The 25,192-nt window shown below is 34.3% G+C and overlaps 1 protein-coding gene across 3 annotated transcripts in view; it reads left to right on the top strand.

Moving 5' to 3' along the window:
- 5-HT7 (5-hydroxytryptamine receptor 7) overlaps positions 1-25,192 on the top strand; it is a 171,275-nt gene that overhangs the window by 38,699 nt on the left and 107,384 nt on the right. For all 3 annotated transcript variants that reach the window (XR_011394794.1, XM_036368867.2, XM_036368868.2), the window contains one exon: positions 4,505-4,596. The gene's annotated coding sequence lies outside the window, so the exon portion shown is untranslated. The remainder of the gene's footprint in view (positions 1-4,504; positions 4,597-25,192) is intronic.

Below are 25,192 nucleotides of genomic sequence, written 5' to 3'. Positions count from 1 at the left end.
TCGAATGATAGTCGGAGCAATTGGTGACATTTACTTAACAAATACATTACAAAAGGCGCTCATAACGTTTTTTCTGCTCTGCTATATAGTTATGAGTATACTCGTAATTAGTAGAAAGCGGGAAATGTAGATTTTTTACGTACTATTAATCGCATCTGAAATTAAGTGTGTACTTAGAAATTAGAACCACATAAACACCGCCGCACTCTCCACCCTAGGATTCTTAATTTCTGAACTCCTTCGACCACATTAAATTTCGCAGCTGCCATGGTCACGATGCCATTGAATGCATTGCACTTTGCGCTCGCTCTATTCCGCCTTTGTAGGTATAATAGGTATGTACGGATGTATATATAGTGCCATTAGTGGCGGGGTCGCGACTCTGCCGCGCAGGGAGTGTGACGAGCACTCATTAACGATGTGTTTGTGGGATCAAATGTCAGTGGAAGCAGCCGCACAGCCGCAGCGCGTAATTATCTGCAGTCAGCAACAGTTGCTCTTCATACACAAACACACACACACCCACAGAGCCAAAAAGCATCGCCTCGGCTATGCGCTGGGGAAGCTTTCATTAGTACTAATTGTTTGTTAGCTTATTTGTTTTCACTCAGCGTATTTTGTGTGGGCTTTTGCTTTGCACACCATACACTTTAGTTCTCATTTCACTGCAGATATACTTAAACTCCAACACAACAGTCTACAATTGCGATTGCTGTTTCCCCAATGGACTTTTCTTGCGCACAAATAACGAGCAATTGTTATAACAACAGCAGTTGGCGCTATACACGCTATACACTTGTGTATGTATGCATACTGCATGTTTAGTTGTTGTTTAATTGCTTTCTCGTTTTGTGGTTGCTGGCGCCGCTTTGATGCATGTTGCAGCTGGTAATACAAGCGTTTTTGTTGCCGGCTGCAAAGTGGAAGTGTGCTCACACACAATGCCATTTACAAATATGTTTATTTGCTTTTGTGTTTTTGTAATAGAATTAAACTGCTTCCATTAGGTTATTACAAAGTGTGCACATGCAAATGACAGTTTTTTATGCGTTTGCAATTGTGTGCTTCGAATATCGTATGCGCTCGCGCGTTAACCGCGTTTTCCCTTTTATATGACAATTTCAATGTCAATTTAGAAGTGCTGCAAGTTCAATGCCGACTGTTCTAATATACAGTTATGCCCTTTCCGGCTAATGAACGGAAAGCTTATTGAATTAGGTTTTATCCCATTTGAGTGTACGTAGCAATGCGAGCTATCATTCTCAATGTAAATCCGGTTTAATATTTTATTGGATTCGATTTTTTTGTGTATATTTCGATATTTTTAGCCTTTAAAAATATAATATTACAATATTTTTTTAGTTACCGCTTTACAAAATGCAGCCGCTCAGTTTAACAAAGTTTTCGAAATCAAATCAACCGAACACTTTGATAATGATAGTTTCGCAACATGTTGCAAAAGAGAGTATATTAGTTTGGTTTACCCAACCGTTTTGTGTATTACCTGGAACTAATCGAGTTAGATATGGAGTTATAAGTATATATATAAATGGGGTGAGTTGAATTCCGAGTCACTCTCTGTCTGTCCGTCTGTGCAAGCGATAATTTGAGTAAAAATTAAGATATCTGAACGAAACTTGGTAGACATATTCTTTGGCATGTAGGGGGGTAGGCGGAAGCGGTTCATTGCCACGCGCACAAAGTGCCGTAAAGCGAAAACATATAAAGTGCCATAACTAAGCACTTAATCAAGATACAAAACAGTAATTTGGTTCAGGTGTTCGCAGTAGTATAGGACATATTTGGGCTAGAAACTTTTTGAAAGTAAAAAACCGTAAATGGTTTAATATACAACGAACTTTCTAAAAATAAGTATTCTAAGCATTTCTTCATGTACTGTGAAAATGGGTACAATAAAATAATAACTAAGCCCACTCGCCATTCAAAGGTTATCTTGAAAATTACTTAAGTGCGGTAACTCACTAAATAAAAGCGACACAAGTAGAAGTTTCACCACTAAGATAACCAATAAGGGCTTTGTAGGAGCAAGGGCAAAAATTGGACAATTGGCATGGCACCGCCTATCTTCAGGTGAAATCCTATATATGATGAACTACTACATCAATTTTAACCAAATTTGATGTGTCAAGTTATCCAAATATTTAATCGGATGATAGGCGTGTTTACTTTTTAGATAAAAAAAACATACATCAATAATGTTATCAGAATAAAACTTTGCACAGATACTGCCTTCAAGGTATTTCATCTTACGCCCAAACATTGTCGAGTTGGTTTATAACTCTGCCAAAAATTAGTTTGATCGGGCCAACAATTCAGCATATACCTAATACAAATATTTTCGAACTTCCGGTTCATTTTATACGGCATTTATCGGTCAATATGTAAAAGCTCTTAACGAATTCGGAAAGAATATGTTTCTATTAACATCCCCTTGCCTTAAATGGATGAAATCACGGCGATACTTTCCCTAGCTTAATATAAGGTTTTGCCAATACCTGAAGGTGTTGCGCAAACTTTGAAACTTGTTTTAAATCTCACCATTTTTATTTTCGACTATTTTTGGGCTTGAAATGGGGAATGCACTTTTTATGAAAAGTCTTATTTTGTTTTTCTTATTATATTATTATAACATCATTGGTTTTCGATTAATGTAAGGTAATGCGAATGAATTATATGAAAGTTGTGACATTAAAGAAGCAGGCGTTCCGACTTCGCCCATTTTCATAACATATATAAGAAAGTCAACATCATGTCAAAGCTTTGGCTGAAATCAGTTAAGAATATTTTCAGATATATGTGTAGAGCCAGGCCCACTGTCCAGTTTTGATATCGACTCCCAAAAAGCGCCATGGAATACGTGTACTAAATTCCATTAAGATAGGGGCAGTCCATATATTACGTCATTCTAAATTAGGGGGGGGGGGGGGGGGGATTGGTCTGCGGATGACGGTAAAGTCAAAGTCGGTGTCTTTAAGAAATGACGATAGGATGATTATAGGGGGGTCTAAAATCTGAAAAAATCGATGACGGAATTTATGGACGGCCCTATATTTCAATTTTTATTCAAGCTATCGCGTGCACAGATGTACAGACGGACGGATAGACGGAATGTCATCCAAATTTAAACTCTTCTTCTTTCGTCGCCAAAGTTTTTTTCTGCAATTTGACGCAGAGTAGGCACATTATTTCAGTATAGGAAAACCGTGTTACCATTTGAACCTTAGCCAGACGGTTAAGGTAGAACGCACCTTGGAAACCCTCCCTTACCATATTATTTCGACTATACCATTTTTTGATAACGGTTACCCCATGACACCGAAACTATTTCGCATTTCACTTCAACAGCGTCATACACTGCTTTGCTGTTTGTAGTGAAACTCGTTAAACGATTTTTTTTTGTCACCGAAGAATAAGTGTCACTATATACAGCATTCAAACGCTTTTTGATGTCACAGCGATATTTCACTTCAACAAATAGTAATCGAACGACCGATCGATATCGTAAAAGCTCGTATATCCGTGCTTGATGTTTATTCAATACCTGCCATATTGGACTTTGTTGCAATATATTTTTTATTAATACTTATAAAATCATTTTTAATGGCGAATCGCAGAATTGGCCTCAAATTGCTTTGCATGCCTGTATGTATTTTCAATAATTTTCCAATGCAAAAATATGCAATTTACATATTATAGGTATTACTACTGAGTTCACACCTTTTAATTGAGCAAATAAATTAAAAAATATATTAGTCATATTTCTATACGTGATTTTAATTAAATTAAATAGTTATTGACACACAGCGCAGGTGTTGTTGTATATTGTATGTTACGCTGATATTTTTGATTTATTTAAGATTTATTAGATAAAAGAGGTTGGCGCAGTGCTCGGCATGGTTGTTTGTGATAGTTTGACAGTTATTTGAGCGTATCAAAGAGCTTATAAACGGAAATTTAATTACAGAAATTAATAAAAGCCATACTTTCGCTTTCTCGAGTTGTTGTTGCTAATCTCTGGTTGTGTAAACAATTTAATAGCATTTATGAATTCGAGCAAAAAAAGGTAAAATGTGCACAGTTATCTACACCTTGCAAAAGCTGTATTGAGTTTTATTGCATCGATTTTTATTTATTAATAGTTTTTGTTGTGAAGTAGCTATTTGACTAGCTGAAATACCCGTTAAGTTTCGACACTCAAGAGCACTCTTACGGGAAGCAATTAATGGATAATGTCAATAATACAAGTGTCAATATTTATGCAATAATATTTAGACACAATTACTGTCAATTCTGAGGCTATTAAACTTAATATTTAAGCATTCTAATTAAAATGTGGCAGCACTGATTATGTTTTAGAAATATTGCAATGACAATTGCCACGCCATTAATGATTTTAATATTATTTTAATTGTGATTTTATTACATAAATAATTGCTTGCTTAAGTATTTATTGTAACCTTTTTTTATGTTTACTTTCTTGCAGCATTTTCTAATTGCCGGACTTTCGATATAGTGGAGAGGAATACTAATTTAAATTCAATATAGTCTAGAAAGGCATGAAACACTAAAGAAAAGGTTAGTTGGCAATTTTTTTTTGCGATTAATATTTTTAGCCTTTATTAAAAAGCATCATAATGACGTGACCATTTTGTTCTTCAATTGTAAAATTGCTTTAATTTAATTTATTTAGCCATAAGTGACATAGAACTTCGAGCTTGGCAAAATATGAATAACCTTTCTTATGTGTCTAATTTATTCCATAGCATTGCGATTTTGATCAATATAAGGCGCGTTTTATGTATTTATTGACCGTTACAGGCTAATAACTAAGTCGTTGGCAAATAAAACGCACTTCGCTTATTTCATATTTTCGCTTAAAACGAACTGTGTTAGCAATGAGGTCAAAAACATTCAACTCATATTCAATGTATTTCAAAATGTCTAACATGGAGAAAAGGTTAGTTTGAATTTTAAAATTTGTAAGCGGAATATTAATATACCATACAAATACAGTTATTTTGTTCACTTGAGGTCTAGAATATAAAAAACTGAACACAAATATTCCCATTTTGTCTTCATTTTAACTCAATACCCATCCACAAAAACCTGTGATTTTGGTTTGTTTACATTTTCATCTGTAAAAATAAGGTATATCGTTATTGCCAACCACTTTTTTCTGCAAAAACTGAGCTTTTGTGAATGAAAAAAAACGATGAACTGGTAATATCTCTAGTTCAATATACGAGTACAAGCTAAGCTAGGTTTGATTGTTATTATTAATAGTATTTAAAATTAGCGATAAGATAGGCCTCATTGTAAGGCATTTTTTCTGATCTGCGACTTATTCTGGCAATTTTAGGAAGATAAGCTCCGTCCTTCTAAAATTTTTACAGTGTATTCTTAATGTATAGTAATTTAAAAAAAAAAGTTGATTTTTCCAAACTAGACTACTTACTGCCTTTAATTAAAAATTAGAAAAAAATTTGTTCACGCTATACGTGGACAACAACTGCATTTTTGAGCACTCAAAACATCGATTTGATGAGTCATCCACCGTATATTTCTGACTTGGTACATGGTACCAACTAATTTCTTTTAATTTCCGTACGTAAAAAATAAACTAGGAGGTCAACTTGATTGGATTGTCGAAACCAGAAGAGGCTGTTGATGCGTTCAGAACGCATATTTCGGAGATACCTCAATCAGACTGACAAAAGTCCTTCGACAATTGGTTAAAACGCATGCAAATGTGTGTAGATCTAAATGAAGAATATTTAAGAAACAATTTCGATGATTAATATTTTTGTTCTCTAATCCCGACATATAAAAGGCAACCCTCATTGTAGGCAGTATTTATTTGCAAGTAAATTTTAATACATATTTGTTTTCAATATTCAATTACTTTCGTGTCTATTAAGGAGAATGTGAGTGTAAGTACATGAAATTTAGCTTACAATTTTTTCACAAATCGTTTATCATTCTTAAAACTTTCACGTCTCTTTGTTCACAAAATCAAATATTTTTGGTCTTCTAAGTGAATGCTATAAATATTCATCGATTAAACGAATTATCAATTGCTCACACTTGTGTCTTTAATGTTATTTATGGGCAAGCTAACTTTTTGAAATACAATTTAAACGCAGAAATAAATCAAAATCCCCAGAATCTTCCACTCAGCGCTATCAACAAACACTCGGTACTCCCCCATGTACATACATAATTTAAAACAAGTAAGGAAGAGCTAAGTTCGGATGCAACCGAACATTTTATACTCTCGTAAAGTCAAATGGTATACTCGTTTGAGATTTCTTTGTGGATTGACTGATATTTTCGGTAGAAGGTCAACTATAGGCACTGGGGTCCACATATTTAGTACTTAGAGGCTTGAACAGTTTTGGTTCGATTTAGACCATTTTTGGTCACAAAGTGGCATAATTTAAACGTATTATTCACGCAAAGTTTTACCCCGATATAATCATTGTTGCTAGATATGCATAGTGGAAAGTGAAAGAATCAGATGGAGCTGAAAATGGTGTTATATGGAAAGTAGGCGTGGTTGTAATCCGATTTCGCCCATTTTACTACTACGCACTATAACATAGAAATATGAAAAGAACGTTATGCACCGAGTTTGGTTGAAAATGGCTAAGCAGATCCCAAGATCTGGGGTTTCACCTAAAAGTGGACGGCGCCACGCCCACTGACTAATTTTGAACGCGATTCCTATAAGGTCATCTCATATCACCCCAGATATAAAATTTAATGCCTCTGGCGTGTTTAGTGCTTGGTTTATCGCGCTTTTAGTATTTTTTAACAGTACCGTTATATGGGGAGTGGGCGGGCTTGTCACCCGATTTCACCCATTTTCACACCTTCAATAGAGGTTCTAAAAACATTTGCTTCCAATGAATTCTGTTATTAAAGCTTTAGCAGTTTAGGAGATATGCACATTAAACCTATTAGGGGCGGGACCACGTCCACTTTAAAAAAATAATTAACTGCAGATGCCCCTTCTTAATGTGATCCTGTGTACCAAATAACAGTCTTGTATCTTATTGTGGAGCTTAGTTACGGCAGTTTATTTGTTTTTGAGTAATGGCGTTTTGTGGGCGTGGCAGTGGTCGGATTACGCCCATCAACAATACCAACCGTCTTACGGTACCAAGAAACATGTGTACCAAGTTTCATATAGATATTTTAATTTTTACTCACGTTACACCTTGCACAGACGAATTTCAACTCGTCTCTTCATCCTGATCATTTATATAGGTATACCTACATAACCCTATATCTAACTCGATTAGTTTTAGGTGATACAAACAAACGTTAGGTGAACAAAACTATTATACTCTGTATCAACAGGTTGCGAGAGTATAAAATGTGTATGTATGTAAATAATAAAAAAAGATAGCGACTAATTTTCAGTTCACAGTGGCCTCTACTCACCCATATTTGTCTATTTTTTGTCCTCGTATTTTAATTTTTCCGCTTGTGATTTGTAGCGAGCGTTACGAGATATAGCACAAGTATGTAAGAATTCTAGCTAACTTAAGCGCTTTGCGAGTGCCGCAAAGTTCATTATTCATTTTAAGTGTGTGTGTGTATTAGGGTGAGTCAAAAAAAACCATTTCAAATTTATGCCCTACAATAAGTCTATAAGAAAAATATAAATTAAATATCTTAAAAAATCTACCTCAGGTGGAATTTTTTCAAGTCGAAAATTAAGTCGAACATGTTGAAAAGGCTTTGGAAAGTGAAAAAATTAATACATATATGCAGTTACAAATGGTGTCTAATGCAAATAGGAATAAATTAATAAACATAAAAACTTTATTTGTGACAAATCAAAACAATAAGCTAATCGTTATAATCTTATATCTTGTTTTATTTGAATTTAAGATTTTTGGTAAATGCGATATTTCTAAAGGGTGTTTTTTTGTATATATGTGGTTTTCAAGAAGAAATAAAACGCATAAAAATTAATAATTTAGTCAAGAAAAATGAATTCGAGCAAGTGACTGCCGCGGCTGGCTCGAATAAATTTCAGCCGAGGATGCCATTTTTGACCACTTTTTGCAGCAATTGTGGCCGTACGTCAGCAATAACGCGCCAAATATTCTCTTCCAAGGCGTCAAAGGTGTCGGGAATATCTGCGTAGACAAGCGATTTCACAGAACCTTACAAAAAATAGTCCAGCGGTGTTAAATCCCACAATTTTGGAGCCAACGCCATAGGCCCACCACGCGAGATAGTGAGCTTCATCGTTGAGCAAAGCTTTCTTGTGAAATCGATTTTGGGCCCATTCACTGAACGTGCGACGCGCTTGGTGGTCGTTCGGCTTCAATTCTTGTACGACTTAGATTTTGTAAGCGCGCAAACCAAGATCCTTCCGCAAAACCTTTCATAAAGTGTACCTATTTGTATGTTTAAGCAAATATACCTGAAACTACGTTTTCTAAATATGCGATTGTTTGAATTGAGAAATAAAATTCCACGGACGTGCAAAAAATTGCCCTCATATATAGGTTTGTTTCAGCTCTTTAATTGGATTTTCCATTTTTTTTTTGGTTCACCCTAGTGTTCATGCATGTATGTATTTCTTCTATTAAGCGGTGCTATAAGGTTATAAATCGTAACACGAAATAATTTTAACTCGCTCTTTTCACTAAACGCTTTTGTTCGCGATTTTCTTGTTTGCTTGTTATAATTTGTACGCATTGTTTGCGTTTTTTGTTGTTATTTCTCAAATATTACTTTGAGTCCACTGCTTTTCGGCGACATAATCAATTTTAAACGATTTATATGCCATAAAACTAAACGATATGAGTACAGATGTATATATTATGTATGTACTTGTATGTATATACATATGTAATAAATTTGTTTGTGCCCTATTAATACATGACGGCTGACTGCCCATCTTATCGCCAGCGTCGTGGATAGCTAAATACTGATATGGCGTTTTAATTGAAATAAAATTATAATGGCTCGCCATCCCGCTCTCTCCCCCTCACCCGCAGTATGTTCTACTCGTCTCGCTCACTCCCCGCTTTCAGCTCGTAAGTCTTGAAGGCCGAATGGCTTTTATGAGGTAAAACATATAGAGGTGGAACTAATTAATTAATTAAAACACTTTTGTTTCATCTGACCTATGAACAAGTGATGGTTTTGCTTCTATAATACACGCATTTGTTGGAGTTCACTTGAATAAATAATTGAAAATACAATATATTAAGATTGGGAAAAATTCTATTATTAGATTACACGCACATGTGTTTGTATATTTGTATTCTTATATATGACTTCGTCTAGAACAGAAACTAAAGTCAGTAAAGCAGAATGCATAAATTTGAATAAACGCTTATGAAAATATAAACTTACGTGAATACATATCTACAAATGTACAACGAGTATGTGCTTATTGAAGAAAAATGTAGTGAAGACAAGTCTTCAAAGATGCGCAATTAAAGTAAATATTCGTGTTTGGAAATCAACTTTTGTATGCATGCAAGGTAAAAAATGAAAAATAAAAATTAATTAAACACAAATGATAAAGAGATATTGATACTAAATAAAAACAGAACTTTAAAAAAAAAAAAAAAAAAATATAAGAAAAAACGTTAAAATCGGTTGCATACAATAGCTTTCACAAAAACAAAATATTCTATACAAGAATTTGATATTGATATGGCTATATGCAATATGCTACAAGTATAGTGGTTCGACATGAATATTTAAGTCGGGGTGTTACAAAAATCTGGGTAAACTTAATACGTGTATACCCTGTTCAGGGTATAATATTAATAAATTTAAAAAATTCAACAAAAATATGAAATAAATTGTTATCACAAAATTTTGAGTTGAACTTTAACAAATCAAAATTTTCTTTACTCATTTTATTTAAATATTAAATGAACATGAAATTATATCCAAACAGCAAAGTAGAATATATTACTGCATTAAAGTTTACTGCGATCTGAATAGGAAGATTATCTGTGTTATTTAACCGCCGATCTGTTAGTATCTTTATTTGAAGATAAGTTATTATCATACATAACATTATAATATATTGAGCGGACTTTCAGAATGATTTATGAATGTTTTCCTAGCCAAACAGATCTGATAACAATGAAATATATCTTCAAATGATCAAGTATTGTATTACCGAGCTGAGAAGATTAACTTCTAGAAGAAATACATTCCAATTCATAGCAGCACCAATATTATATTTATATATAATTGACTTTGGTACATATTTTGTGGCTTACAGACAACTTAAGGCTCGTATCTTTATATGTACCTGTTCTGGAGTGTAACAAAATGTGGTACAGTGAACTTTCATTAATAAATAATTTAATATTTTTGAAGTTCTTCTTTGATAGAAGCTCTACAATCTAATTACTTGGAAATACTGCAGACGCCTTTAATTTTTACTAATTATCGTATTGTAAAGGGTACAGTCGCGCCTGAAATTATCCCGTTTTATGGTTGGCTAGAATATTCCGAAGAAATGCCTATATGAATCTAGTAGCTTAGGTAGTTATCGTTTCACACTTTCCGTTCTATCGCAATTACGTTTTACGTTATTATGTTTATGATTACGTTGCAACGCATTAATGTTGACATAATTATTAACAAAATTTCATAATTATATGGACGAAAATGAACTCCATAATATTGTCAAAAGAAAATTGCATATAATTTGTAAATAATAAATAATGATAATAGTTATGTTTTGTTTCTAAAACATTAATATTTAAGTTGAAATAAGTTTTTTTATTAATTATGCCAGTTAAAATGCAAACAGCTGAGAGACCCTTTAAATGTTAATGTGTTAAGTTTGTTTCTTAACTGCTAACTATGACTAGCTAGCAAAGTTTCTGCTGAAAAAATGTTTCTTAATCCAAAAAACTAACAGAAATCAGCAGAAGAGAGCACAAGTTGAGAGCGTTAAAAGCTGAGAGAGCTGCTAATTTCTGCTAGTGAAATTTTTACTAGCAGAAAATAGTTACTGCTATATGAAGATACAGCTGTTAAATACATGTATAAACAAGCAAGATTTGATGAATTTAATAGATTTTGTTTATTAAAAGTTTCGAATTGGGTAAATGCAAATTCTATTGACTAATTTTTATTTGTTCATTTATTGTGATTGTTAGATTCAACATTTTTATATTTTCTTGTTAATTTCTGCTGGTTTTCCGTTTCTTTACTTTTTCGTTATTTTGCTTTTTGTAAGAGTTACTTATAATTTTGCCAGTCGTTTTCCTGATAACTAGCAGCTACTAGCAGTTAAGAAACAAACTAATTGAGTTAACTGACGTTAAGTGTAGAACGCTAGAGCTTATTCACCTTCAAATGAGTATAATAACAATGCACATAATTTTACGGAGCGGAGTGATAACTTAAAAATTAAAAAAAAAAAACAATTTTGTATTTTTAAATAAAATTTGCTCATTTAAAAACTATCACAAATTTCTCTGGCAGCCTGGTTTTTTCTAACACTTTAATAAATATTACATCAAAGCAAATACAGAGATACGCACTCGCACTTTAAATGCACACATATAGATAAATAATTTTATGAATGAATGTGGGCGAGTAAAAAATGGTCTTCAAACTATTGCATATGTAAAATTTTAGGCATATTTACATATTTACATATTAACATCATTAACAGGATGTCTATAGTATTCAATTTTTGGGCCAACTGGAGCCCTTACAAGTAAATCGTAATTCTAAATATATAAAAAGTTCTATTTGTTTTAATTTTCAAAGAAATTGAGCTAAATTATAATTTAACGCCTATAAAAATCATATTCTTCAACTAAGAAACTAGTTTCAAACATTTGCAAATGACTGTAAATATATAGCTACAAACATTAATACATAGATATGTTTATGTATGTAAATGAAAAAATCCCAAGTTGTCCGATTTTCGTTAGGTTCATTGTCTTTATTGAATAAGTATTAGATAACAGTTTTGCAAAATTATGAGCTCTTAGTTTTTTACTTAAAGGCAGGATACCGGAAATAAAAAAACCTGAATAATCGTTTGTAAGGGAGATATGTGATATAGTTGTCAATTAAGTTGTCATTGTGATCAATAGAATATCAAAAAACACCTATGTTTTAAATTTCATTCGAATATCTCGAAAACTGATAAAAAAGTGTTTTTAGTTCTTAAAGATAAACTTCGCCCTAAGAACCACCTACTCGAGACCGGTTTAAGACCCATATTCTCTTAGGCAAAGCTGTTCGTAATGAGCTGTAGAACATTTCCCTCATACGCAATTTTGTAAAAAAAAAATGAACCCGCTCTAATGTACATATATACTACTTTTACTCAGTTGAAAGACAAAAACGTACATAAAATTCGCTAATGAGGTCAACTATTAAATTTTTGCACGCTGACAAATGCGACTATGCGACCACTACTTGAGCCAATATTCTTTACACGCACCACAAGTGATGACAAGAAATTAATTTGTATGCAAAAGTGAAATGAATTCCGTGAGATACCCACACATGTTAATTAAATACCTATCTCCTTAGCGTGCCACGAAAAAATAAGACCGAGATAGAGAGAGCGAGAGTGTGCGGGCAACAAACCATGAGCATAAATAAGTCCCCGCAAGCATTAAATTAGCAAGACTGTCCGTCTTCGCGCACGCCCCCAACACCACTCCTCATGGTTATGAACGGTTGACAGTGGCGTCGGCTCCGACAAATTAGTGGACAGCTTTAGAGCTTACATCGGCATTCATGTATGAAATGCTCCTAGCCGAAAGTGCGCTGTCTAGCTAGTCTTGCTAAACTGTTTGCTTTTATTTTTTTGTCAGCGTAACGGTTATGCGAATAGTATCCTGCAACAGCTGTGATAATGATTTTGCGGGGCTTTGACACCTTTTTTCCAACACACATTTGACTTTTAGGTGCTTCTCGCAGCCACGCATCACTATTATTTACTCGGCTTACAACAGGCCTTCGTCGAGCAGCTGTGTGAAATTCAGCAATTAAGCGGATTTTCTGTAGTTTCCCGTTGCTTCCACGTGGCGCCGCTAGTATAAGGCGTGATTGCCTAAGCTTGTTGCACAGTGGGTTAAAACGGCTGAATAGGGTGATACAAACAATTATGCGGGGATGGTTGTGCAGGAGGCCTTCGAACGGATTAGGTAAGGCAATTTAAGAAATTATCGAAATTTAAGTACATTTGTACCAGTCAGAGTCATCTATTGATAGAAAATCTTAAATAAATCTTGGCATTTCGCACACTCGCTTTGAAATCTATTAAAAACTATCAATTTTTCGCATCACACTACAAATCCATCTGGTATCAGCACTATTCCCAAATAACTTATTTACTTTATAAATTAAGTAGAAGGAAGTTTATTTGCTCTAGCTTCCTTCATGAGAAGCCTCCCTGGTCATTGCTACCTTTCTCTCTGTTTCCCGATATTGAAACCAACCTTAACCACATTTAATTTTTAGAATCGAATGAATCATATATTTATTTTTTGACTTTGTCATTGCAATTTTCTTATCGCATATTCCGAGCTACACCTTTGAGTTCAAATGCTCCGTAAGCTAGGGTATACAGAGAAAAAAATGCTTTGGTGGAGGTCTCGACGGTCAGACTTTATCATTTCAAAAATTATTGGTCTGAGTAAAGTTAGTGTTTCTGCCCTGACACACGGAAGCATTGATTTTCGAAATTCAAGCATCGTGGGCAGTGTTTAACATTACCGGTAGTAGTATGTATTTTACAAAGCTCATGATTAAAACTGTTTCTTACCCACTAGGACTTTCACAGGGCACTGTTAGTAAGAAACTTATTCGCTTAACAAGTTACTGGTTCATGTACATTAGCATTCTTGATGTTGTTGATGTTGTAAAAAATATGCTTAAATTACTTTTGGGAACGAATTCATTCCTATTATATTGAATATAATATTGACTGATAATTTTTGCAGAGATTTATGGCTCGATATTATTTACAAATTACTTTGAGTGTGAATTTTAAGCACTAGTAGGGAAGAGTTAAATGTGTATCAAATTGTTAGCATGGTTAGTAGAATTTAAATGGCTTTGGTATATTGTATTTTTAAGCTCTCTAGAAAAATGAAATTTGTGTGTAATTCGAATTCAAAATGTTACCTGAAAATGAACTGATTTTTGGGGTGTGAAAAAGAATTTTTTATGTATTTATTTAGGGGCGAATGAAAAATTCTTTGTTACCAAAAGAAGTGGTGTAGACTGATTCATACATGCGCTGAGCACTTCGTAAATTTCGGCCATATATTACATGCTGCATGAAATTACTTCGTGAATGAATGTCAGTTTACTAAACCGATGAGCATAGACAGCTCGCATTCTTTAAAGAGTTACACTTCTCGTTAATGCTTCAGAAAGCTTTCACAGCACCCTACTTCAGGGACCTTCACTGCACCACTGTTCGAAGCCATGCATACAGTTTGTGTCATATTTCATACATCGTCGGGAGTGTTTCGCACGCAACACCAAAGTCAAAGCACTTTAGAACGTTGTTACTTTAGTAAAAATTACGCGCTTTGCGGCACATAAATTCGATACTTAAAGTTGCACACAAGTACGCACTTATGCGCCGCTCCGCTGCTTCCCACTGCAGTACTTGTGAAGCACACGCTTACACATATGTAGGTATGTATAAGTGGCGGAGAAGCTCATAGTGCATGTGTATAAGGGAAAGCATGACGTTGAAAGCGCAGAAAATAAATGAGACCAGCAGTTGACTGCCACTTGTGAATGCTAAATGTTACTCATACGCCATGTACACATGCAAGTACTGCTAACAAACACACAAATTCGCATGTGTATGTGTTCATATGATTTTAATTTTATAAATATAGCCGACTAACAGGCTTAGCAGCGCGCATTTGGCTTCTGTTTATGGGCTTTATTTTATATAATTTCGCTCAACTTTTCTGTTTGCGGAGCGTCGCGTGCGGAGCTGAAATTGAATGGTTAAACATTAATTCAATTTTTTATTGCTGTCTACGGCAAACTTAAATTGTCTGTGCAAATGCGCGAGCAGTATTTTGTTTAAATGACGGCAAGTTAAACCGGTCCAACAGAGCGACTCGTTTGAATCGGCGTCACACATTACGATTGAGCTGAAGGTCCCAGTGGCCCAAGTAGTTTAACTTCGGCACGCGTTTTCATAAAAAAAAAGAAAAGAGAATACTATATGTATTGCAAGCTCTTTAAACTACGTGCCGCAAGGCCACAGCCTTGCCACTGAACTTGATACGTATTTATATTTTCTCAACACTGACACTTAAAGTTGCGCCATTCGCTTTACAAGTATTTAACGAACAACCGTTGGCAGTGCCAGCCGGCCAATGAACGCAGCTGCAACGCACCATTAAAGAGAAATGCGCATTAAAATGGGTGAATGCAGTAAATATGCATTGCTTTATTGATTTTTACACAAACACATGTGTAAGTAGGAAGAATATATGTATGTGTGTGTGTGGGCCTTAGTTTTAATCGTTTTATATATTACTTTGGCGCCTCTGTTGTATGTTTTGCCTTCTAGCTCGTCGTCCAAATGTTTGTCTTCTACTTACACGTGGAGGCACAAGTGTTTGTGCTTATAACGGTACTTGTGCATTATGTAATTGTTCCATATTTAGTTTGTGCTTAGCTCTGCTTTTTCGACACATTTGTTTCTGCTGTTTACTGCCAATTGCGGATTTGCCTCCTGTGCATGCATGCCAACAGACAATTTGGCAGGAGCGAGCATTGAACGTTTTGCTGACGCTTCATATGCCTTCTAAATATAGGTTGTGCAGTTTTAGTTGGCAAAATATGTTCATTCATTTTAATTTGTTTTATTTTTAATATTATATAAATTGGTTGCTTAGCATGGCATATTTTGTGCAGCCCCGATTTTTTATTTGTTCGTTGTTTGAGAATACGAAATTTTGTTTTTTTTGGAAGACTATATTAATATTTTTTATATGCAAAATTAAGTTGAAATATACATATATAGTGCTTTGCACTCGTAATTTAAATAACCCCTTAAACCGTTCGAAGATATGCCAGCAATATTTAAAAAATACTCAAATCTAAATACTCAAATCGATATCTGGTTTCATAATTATGATGTATTTATACAATAACCATCTGCTTAAATAAAACAAATTACAAATACTTTCTCAGGTGTTTTCAAACAAACTTATTATAAGTCTCGGCAGGATTGGCATTCAGTGCCAACAGCGAAATTTGGTTTTTACGGTTTCGGTTGTTGGACAGTTTCGATGTAATCTTCATTAACCCACGTCTCCTCAACAGTAATAACATCTACTCGTCACTTCATACTCAAAACATTAACCAAAATATCTTGAGTCGATCCATAAAAGATATTGAGATGTTTTGCTAACTCTCTGATGCCAACACGATAATTTTCTATTCTATATCTTTAACTTTTATTAACAGAGGTGAATGGGCGATTTGCACGAGACAACTTTTCGATGACTTCATGATTTGTCCCTGAAATACTTGTGTTCGTGATAAAATAGGGTCACAGCTAGGGAATCATTGAAAATGTTGAAAAGCTCCTCAAAGCACATTGAAAACACAAAATTTCCACTTAAGTTGGTAAAAATCGTCAGATAAACTTTACTCTGGAAAGTTGAATGGTACCTTTCATAACTCGGTGCTGGATCATCTAAAAAAAGAAATACAAATTATATCGTTAGAAAATGCTTTGCCATGGTAATGCTGGTGAGGTTTTCGAAATTAAAATTTTTACTTTTTCAGATCACACTCTTTTGCGAAAACAACGGTTAATTAGTTACTGTAAAATAAAAAAAATATTAATAAACTTGAAAGGCACTCACCAGCATTATCTCGTAAATTATGTATATAAATAGTATTAAAAAATTGTAGTTTTGAAGTTGCGAAGGGTACCGACTTGGAAAAGTGGGGGTGAACGCTTTAGACAGATATAAAAATATCCGTAGCTTCTTAAATTTATCATTAAATAATCGAGATGAGATATTATGCTTTCATTCAAGACAAAAAAAGAAAGAGAACAACTAAGGAAGGGCTACGTTTGGATGTAACCGAAACTTTTATACTGTCGCAAAGTCAAATGGTATACTCGTTTTAGATTTCTTTGTGGATCTTACCGCCTTGTTCTATGTTGACCGGTATTTTCGGTAAAAAGTCAACTATAGGCACATGGGGTCCACATATTCAGTACCTAGGGGCTTGAACAGTTTCGATTCGATTTAGACAATTTTTGGTCACAAGGTGGCATACTTTTAACGTATTACTCACGCAAAGTTTTATGGCGATAAAATCATTGTTGCGTGGTTTGCATACCGGAAAGTGAAAAACTCAGATGGAATTTAAAATGATGTTATATCGGAAATAGGCGTGGTTACATTTTCACATCGTCGATAGACATGCTAAAAATATTTGCTCCCAGTGAATTTTGTTATTATAGCTTCAGTGGTATAAGAGATCTGCACATTAAACTTATTAGGGGGCGGGACCACTCCCACTTAAAAAAAAGTGTACCAAGTCTCATAAAGATAACTAATTTTATACTCAAGAACAAAACTATTATACTCTGTAGAACAAGTTGCGAGAGTATGAAAATGAAGGAGCAGTTTGAATGGAACGGCTACATTTTAGAAAACTGTTTCAGATTTCCATTTAAAGTTTTAGTATAGTAGGTAAAAGATGTAAGGTAATGAAGGTATACTTATATTTTTTTTTAAATTAAACATTTAAAAATAGACCAATGTGGTAAGAATATTAACATTGTCATGAGAATCTTAAACATCTTTTTTTTGGACTGCGTAAGTAAGTCAATTATCAAGTATGAATCAGAAGGAAGACACCGATTTGAATATGGTATTTTTCCGATATTAGATTTGAATTTTCGACTATTCCATGTTGTTAGTATATAGTCAAATATATTTACAAATAGGTGCTTATTTAGATATTTTGAAATACTGCATAGTGAAAACCTTTAACTCAATTGTGTCATTAAAATAGATTGACTAAGAAAGCACAATAAATTTCTTCTGTGTTTTAAAAAATTTAGCACCAAATAGTTTTTTTGTATACTCGATATTTCAATGAAATTAATTTGTCTGCATTATGTGTCATAACAACTGCCTCAACTTCTCACATACCGGCATTTATTACCTATATATATTGACACATTTTCTTATAATTCATTAGTGAAATTTAATTATTTACACCGACCTAGTTCGCTTAAATAACTTGTCACGTAAACTCTTATTGATAAAGCATGCCTGCTTTAGTGCTGAAATAAATGTATTGTGACAACAAATTGGAAATTAATTTCTTATATATAATTATTTTTAATGCATGCATATTGTTTGAAAATTGTGATTCATTTTATTCGAGATATTGAATGAACAGGAATTTAATTAATTTATGGCATATGCGTTGGATTTTGATTTCTAAAGCTCGAAGAGATTTCCAAGCAATGCTTGGTAGGCAGGTGTGAATTTGGTTAAAGTGGTTTTCATAATACAGAGGATATATTTATCTAAATAAAACGATTTATTAGTAATGGAAATATAGGTTGTCAATAAAATATGCATAACTGTACGTTTATGCAGTTGTTGTACATGACTCTTAGCACTCTTCTAAGCCTTGGATAAATAATTATTTTCTTATTGAACAAATGGTGGGATGCATGTGGATCCATACATTGTATATGGTATAAAACTAACCGAAAGTTTGCAAATCTTATATTAGGTATATGGAAGATAGAAGTAGTATTAACTCAAATGTGTCTTATTTTGACGTTATTACAAATTATTAACAGACAACATATATGGCATGAAATCAGCCGGATGTTTGAAAATTCTTTGATTAGTTAAATGGGGGCTAGGCTAAGTTTTCACACGGTTTGACTTATTTTAGGCACAAACATACACCGTTATTAGAAAAACACGCTCCCTCATATTTATTTTATTGAGATAACATAATAATATATACTCATATATGTGATATTTAATCACCCGGAAGTTCGAAAATTTTTTTATTAATCAAATTATTGATGCGTTTCAACCCATTTTTGGCATAAAGACAAACTTTTTGATTAAAGGCGTTTTGTGGGCGTGCTATTAGTCCAATTATGGCCAATCTTTTCATGGTGCCAGGGAACATATGTTCCTAGTTTTAAGAAAATATCTAAATTTTTACGCAAGTTATCGCTTGCACAGCTCCTTATCTATTTCGATTAGTTATACGTGAAACCAAACTATTATACTCTCTAGCAAGATGTTGCAAGACTATAAAAATAAAATGACTTAATCACAGTTTAAATTTAGAATAAAGAGCTTGTTGACGTTGGATCCTTCGTTTTAGGTCAAAAATTGAAACTTCCGGGGGATCTTCACCCATTTTCCGGAGGGTCATGGTCTAACTTTTAATCCCCAGAAAATGGAAATATGTATAGGCAATAACTAGATTCCCAGTGGGAAACTCGAAAAAATTCATCTCGATTAGAAGGATTCGAAAATGCAGCAGAGTTGGCCCGCTTAGAGGCGGCCGGGAACACAAATCCGCTAAGCTGCCCTAACAGATCATTCAGCTCTTTCAAGAGTTGCTAGAAATAATGGAAATTGGAGGAAAACCATCGCTCTTGGAACACTAGCCATATACAAGTAAGCCATACAAAAGTACTTTGGGGTTGTGTTGATCGTGAACGGGCCAAAAAGCTTCTACGTCTAAGCAATAGGGAAATTAATAACATTGTAGGGTCATAACAGGGCATCCACCATTAAGCAGAGCATGTGAGGACGATGATGAGACACTGCAACATTATCTTTGAGAATGCTCAGCTTTAAGCACGTTGAATCGGGATATCTTCTACAACACCCAATGTTCCAATTTTTTTCAAAATTCAGGTCCCGATGGGCCCAATGATGCCTTAAGTGCGACTGCCTGCGGTCTGGCACTTCTGCACTTCTCTTTTCAACTAACCAACGAAAGTTTTAGCCTTCGAAATATCATTTTCAACTCACAATATTAACAAAAGCATTTACTTATTTATCCCCGTTGGACAGACATTACTTTACATTTACATATATTTTAAAGGTAAATAAGTTAGTATAACCAAAGTCTAGATAAACTAATAAACTTAACGTTGATGTTTCTACTTGCCATAAAGCATACAAAACCTCGCACATCACCATTTACCTTTCGATGCTTCCTCCTACTAAAAAAAAACTTTTAACATTTATATACAATACTATATACATATATAGTATATATGAAAATCATGAAGTGAAGTCATGCGCACATAATCGCATACTTAGTTCAATTAATTTCAATAACAACAAGAGCGAAATGAATGAACAACTTGCCGTTCATTGTCGCTTGAATGTTACGTATACGCAACGGCGACCAACAATGTCCTGTAGTTAAACACATTGTACTTGCTCAATTTACCGGGCAGCCACATGTTAAATTGGTAAAATGTTGATCATTTGCACACGTGCTGCACTTAAGTGCAAATAAATGTGGCAAAGTGCAAATGATATGATATTATACAAGTATAGTGAGATACATGTATGTGGATAATTTTGTCTGACAATAAAGTGAGAAGATTAATGCGCATTAATGTGGAGTAGACACATAATTGTTAGGTATACCATATGTATATTAGCCCAATTAAACCAAAGAGCTGACGGATATAATGATAAAACAGGAGTTCGCAAAGCATTTACTCTATCCATAGAGACTAGTCAAAACAAGCCAAAAGTGAAAGCAGGAAAGCCAAAAAGCAAAAAAGCAAGCAAAATAACATGTGTGGTATGTAAAGCATAAAGTAGCGCAATTTGCGCACAATAGTCCTAATGAAGGAAAGCAGCGCACTTTGGCCCGAAAGGCAAGCAGTGGAATAGTCGATACGTTCAAGGACATGGTAAAGATTTTATAAACACACATGCAGAAGGCATACCTCAACTCAAATGTGTGGGTGTAATGACACAGAAATATACTTGTATATATATATGTATATACAACCCATGTGTGGTTGGTAAATTCCAGAGTCTGATTTGTCACTCGGTAATATGAGTCAGCCAGCAGGCAATTAAGAGTAAGTGAATAATTTTTTTTTGTTAGTAGGGGAAAGCATCGCAGCCGAAGTGCGGAACTCCCAACTCATGTCTCTCCCATGGAACCAACGGATTAAATATTACTTAAAGGGAAAGGCAAGGACATTTAAGTCTCCACTACGGTAAGTGATAACCTTTCTGCCACCTTCCTTGTGCTTATGAGCAAGACTTCCGTTTTCTGCTATAAACTCATGGTAGCAAACCATTGGCGCAGACCATTTATGCAATCATTGCCGGAGGTAATCTAGATGTTAAGTCACTGCTACCGTTATGAGGTCATCCGCCTATGCTATTGTTTTTACGTTTTTTGGTTGATGTATTCTTAGTACCCCGCCGTACATCAAGTTCCATAGTAGAGGGCCTAAGACCAAGCCTTGCGGTACTCCACTCGAGATAGTGTAGCTCTGAGTCGGTACTGACAAGCGAATAACAATCTGCGATTTTCAAAATAGATATTGGGGAGCGCGTATTTCGTATAAAGCTTTGATTATATTCGCCCACTTTGTTCACGGCCAGAGTAGTTAAGACGCAATACTCTTTTGTGCCACCTTTCCATATTTTACCACTTACTGAACATTTATCAGTACCAACGACTTCTCTTTGTGCTTCAAAAGTGGACCTCTTTTTTATAAAGCTGTATTGCTTTGCTGATAATCCACCGGCTCCTTATTGTGTCAAGGTGTCATGCTCATACGTGTGTGTATGTAGAGCAAATAAAAAAAAAAAATACCAATCCTGTGCGAGGTGAACAGTGTGTGTTTTCACTTGGGAGGAAAATTAAATATTTGAAATTACTAAATGGTGTCTCCCATGTGGCAGTTTCATTCATATGTTTAGGCCCATAAAATGTTTGTTGCTTTCAAGATTTTTTTTGTCTTTGCTCCACTTTTGAATAAGATATGCTTCATTGTTGTATGGTCTGTGCATTGTGACTGACATATCTTTTAAATGACATCTAGCGATTGTGTAAAATTAAATCAAATATATTTTAAAAACAAATATAAATATATATTTTACCATTTTGATATATATTTAAGTAAAAATTTGATACAAAAGACCCTACGCTATTTAAAAAGCTATATATATAATATAACACTCAGTTTTAGAGGTGATAATAGAAGAACAACGGTTCAGAAGAGGACATAAGATATGACCTTAACCCTTTCATCCCATTTGTTGCTTATAAGCAACATTGTATATTTTCGATCACTGCTTCTACAGTTTTTGTTTCTTTTTGCAAACGGGTTTCTTTCCACTGAAGTGCACGTATTCAAGTATTCGTTTACAAAGAATCAGAGCAAAATATTTACAACTCTTTATTTGAATCTCGATTAAAATTTAAATAATTACTTTAAACGTTGTAAGTTTTTAACCAAAAGTGAATTTTATCACGAAAAACTGGTCAGAAAATGAACTGTAATTTACAAAACATTAAAAATGTTTTTATTTTTTAGTCAACAATTTTTGTCCATAGTAGCAATAATACTTTTGTGTTTTTTTTTTTGTAAGAAATGCATCTAAAGGGTCTGACAGAATCAGAAATCAAGCGTTTGATCGATTTCGATTGGGATGATTCTGCAGATGAAATAGATGAAGAAGAGAAAGATTCTAATTTTGAGGGAGTTATTGAACAAACCATTGAAGAGGAAAGTGTAGTTACATTTTAGATCTATTGAAATTCTATATAGGTAAAGAGGAAAAGAGAAAACGTTGAAATAAATTTGATAGCAAGAATTCTTGAAAATTGGGATGATAAAGATGAAGAAGTGGATAAGGAAAAGGAAGCAGATAATGAAAAGATCATAACTGAAATTTTTGAAAAAATTGATTTGGAGAGTTTGAGGTGAAATAATACGAGCTTACCTGTTGGCGAAAATAAATTAATAGTTTTCGGAATTATCCAAGATCCAATAAACTATTACAGTGAATTCTTCGATGATGATATTATATGCAAGGGAGCTAAAGGAAGGTGTAGGTTATGTCAAACAGGTATTCCCTCATCAAAATGTTCTAAATGTAATGTACACTTATGTTGCGACCCAAAAAAAAAATTGCTTTGTATCCTATAACACATGAAATGTTTTCAAAAATAATAAAAGTTACATAAAACATCAATACTCTACTGTTTTTTTTTAATATGTACTACAACGGCTCAATGTTGCTTATAAGCAACATTTTATATCTGCTAAACCAGGTGAGATAGAAACTTGAAATTGATATCAGTTCGTATATATGGCTCTAAAAATCAACTCATGTATTTAAAATACTTTTAGCCGCGCCTACTTTAATTATGACATTAAAGGGTTAATTGAAAATTTGTCGCAAACATAATTGAAAGTGATCGATCTAACTAGTAAAATACAATCTTTCCAGTAAGTGGGAATGAAATCTAAGAATCAGTTTTCGATTTGTTAGCGGCTTATCCCTAATATGTTTTTTAAACCCTCAGATACCGAATATGGGGACCGTCTTAACGTTATTCATATATCAAAAACTTCGACCAATTTTCGAGACATCTTAATATTATATTTGGCTTATAACATTGTATGTATGTGTGTAAAAATTAATCGAATTAGTTCAGTGCTTCCCCTACCCCCGAGTACCGAATATAAGGTTTTTTTTAGACGTGTGGTTTTCAATACTTTTTTCGAAATTGGTCTTTTTGGCATCTGCAGGAAAATTTTGTCAGCGATGAAGCTCACTTTTGTTCGAATGGGTACGCTAATAAGCACAATTGTCGCATGTAGTGTGACGATATTCGTAATGTATGAGCCAATGTTGAGAACGTGTTACAACCTCAAACAGTCACTGTTTGGTGTGTTCTATGGGCAGAGAGAAGTATTGGTTCATATTTCTTCAAAAATTAAGCTGGCCACAATGTCACAGTCAATGGGGAACGCTATAGAGCCAAGATTAATGACCTGTTTGTGTCTAAATTGGATGGTGTTGATGTAGACGACCTTTGGTCCAACAAGATGGCGTTACATGCCATAGAGCCAATGAAATAATCAATTTAATGAAGGAAAATTTTTATGAGCGCATTATCTTGCTTCGCAAGTCTATGGCGTGACCACAAATATTGTGCGAATTAAGACCGCTAGTTATATTAAGTCGCTTGTCTACGCAAATAAGCCAGAGGCGATTGGCGCATCGAAAGAGAATATTCTGTGCGTTAATGCTGACGAAGCGCACTAATTACTGCAGAAAGTGGTCGAAAATTGGACTTCTAAGCCGGAATATTTATCGATGTTTCTACGCATTACTTTGATATTCTGATGCAACACAATGGCCAAATGCAATAAATATAAATTTAAATGCTCTAATATTTTCTTAAAATTTTTCACCTAGTCACTTTGCTCTTTTGTCAACGCTCCAAAAAAACTATCTCATACAAACTTCCTGTTTGAGAATTAACTGTAAATTGTACTATAACGCATACACCCACATATGTGCGTGTGTGTGGGCTTGTGTGCAGAGTGAAAAGATAAGGATTTGTTGTAGCTGCTGCGAGTTAAAATTTCTTCCACTCCATTATATCGCATTAGCAGGCAGCGATGTGCAACGAAATGTAGGCAAAGAACAACTGGCAAAAGACACACAGCTAAACATTACATACGTACATACTTATTAAGGTACCGTCTGAGTGGTGATGGCTTTTTGAGTGGACTATGTCTTAAACAAATGTAAATACAAGTAGCACACGCGCACATATAGACATGCATTTTCACTGCTTAGACAGAACATTTGGTTGAGTGCTCTGATTGATGCCATGGTAACGAATGAATGTTGTTAGCCCTTACCCAAATCTCAGATAGCACACAAGCATATGTGTTTAGCAAAGTGGTATTTACAGTGAGAATTATACGTGTGTGTATTCTGGAATTCTTAAGGCCGGTTTAGATATGTTTTCTGTAATCAGTTTCAAAAACATACGTGGCTGCAAACATCACTGAAATAAATGGAAACTTTGTACCGTATAATAGGAAATTCTGTGAATTCTGTAAATACTTTGAACT

Source organism: Bactrocera oleae, chromosome 2 (genome assembly GCF_042242935.1).
Source record: "Bactrocera oleae isolate idBacOlea1 chromosome 2, idBacOlea1, whole genome shotgun sequence".
Taxonomy (NCBI): Eukaryota; Metazoa; Arthropoda; class Insecta; order Diptera; family Tephritidae; genus Bactrocera; species Bactrocera oleae.
Note: the sequence above shows the minus strand (reverse complement) of the source record. Positions and strands in the feature narration are given on the sequence as shown.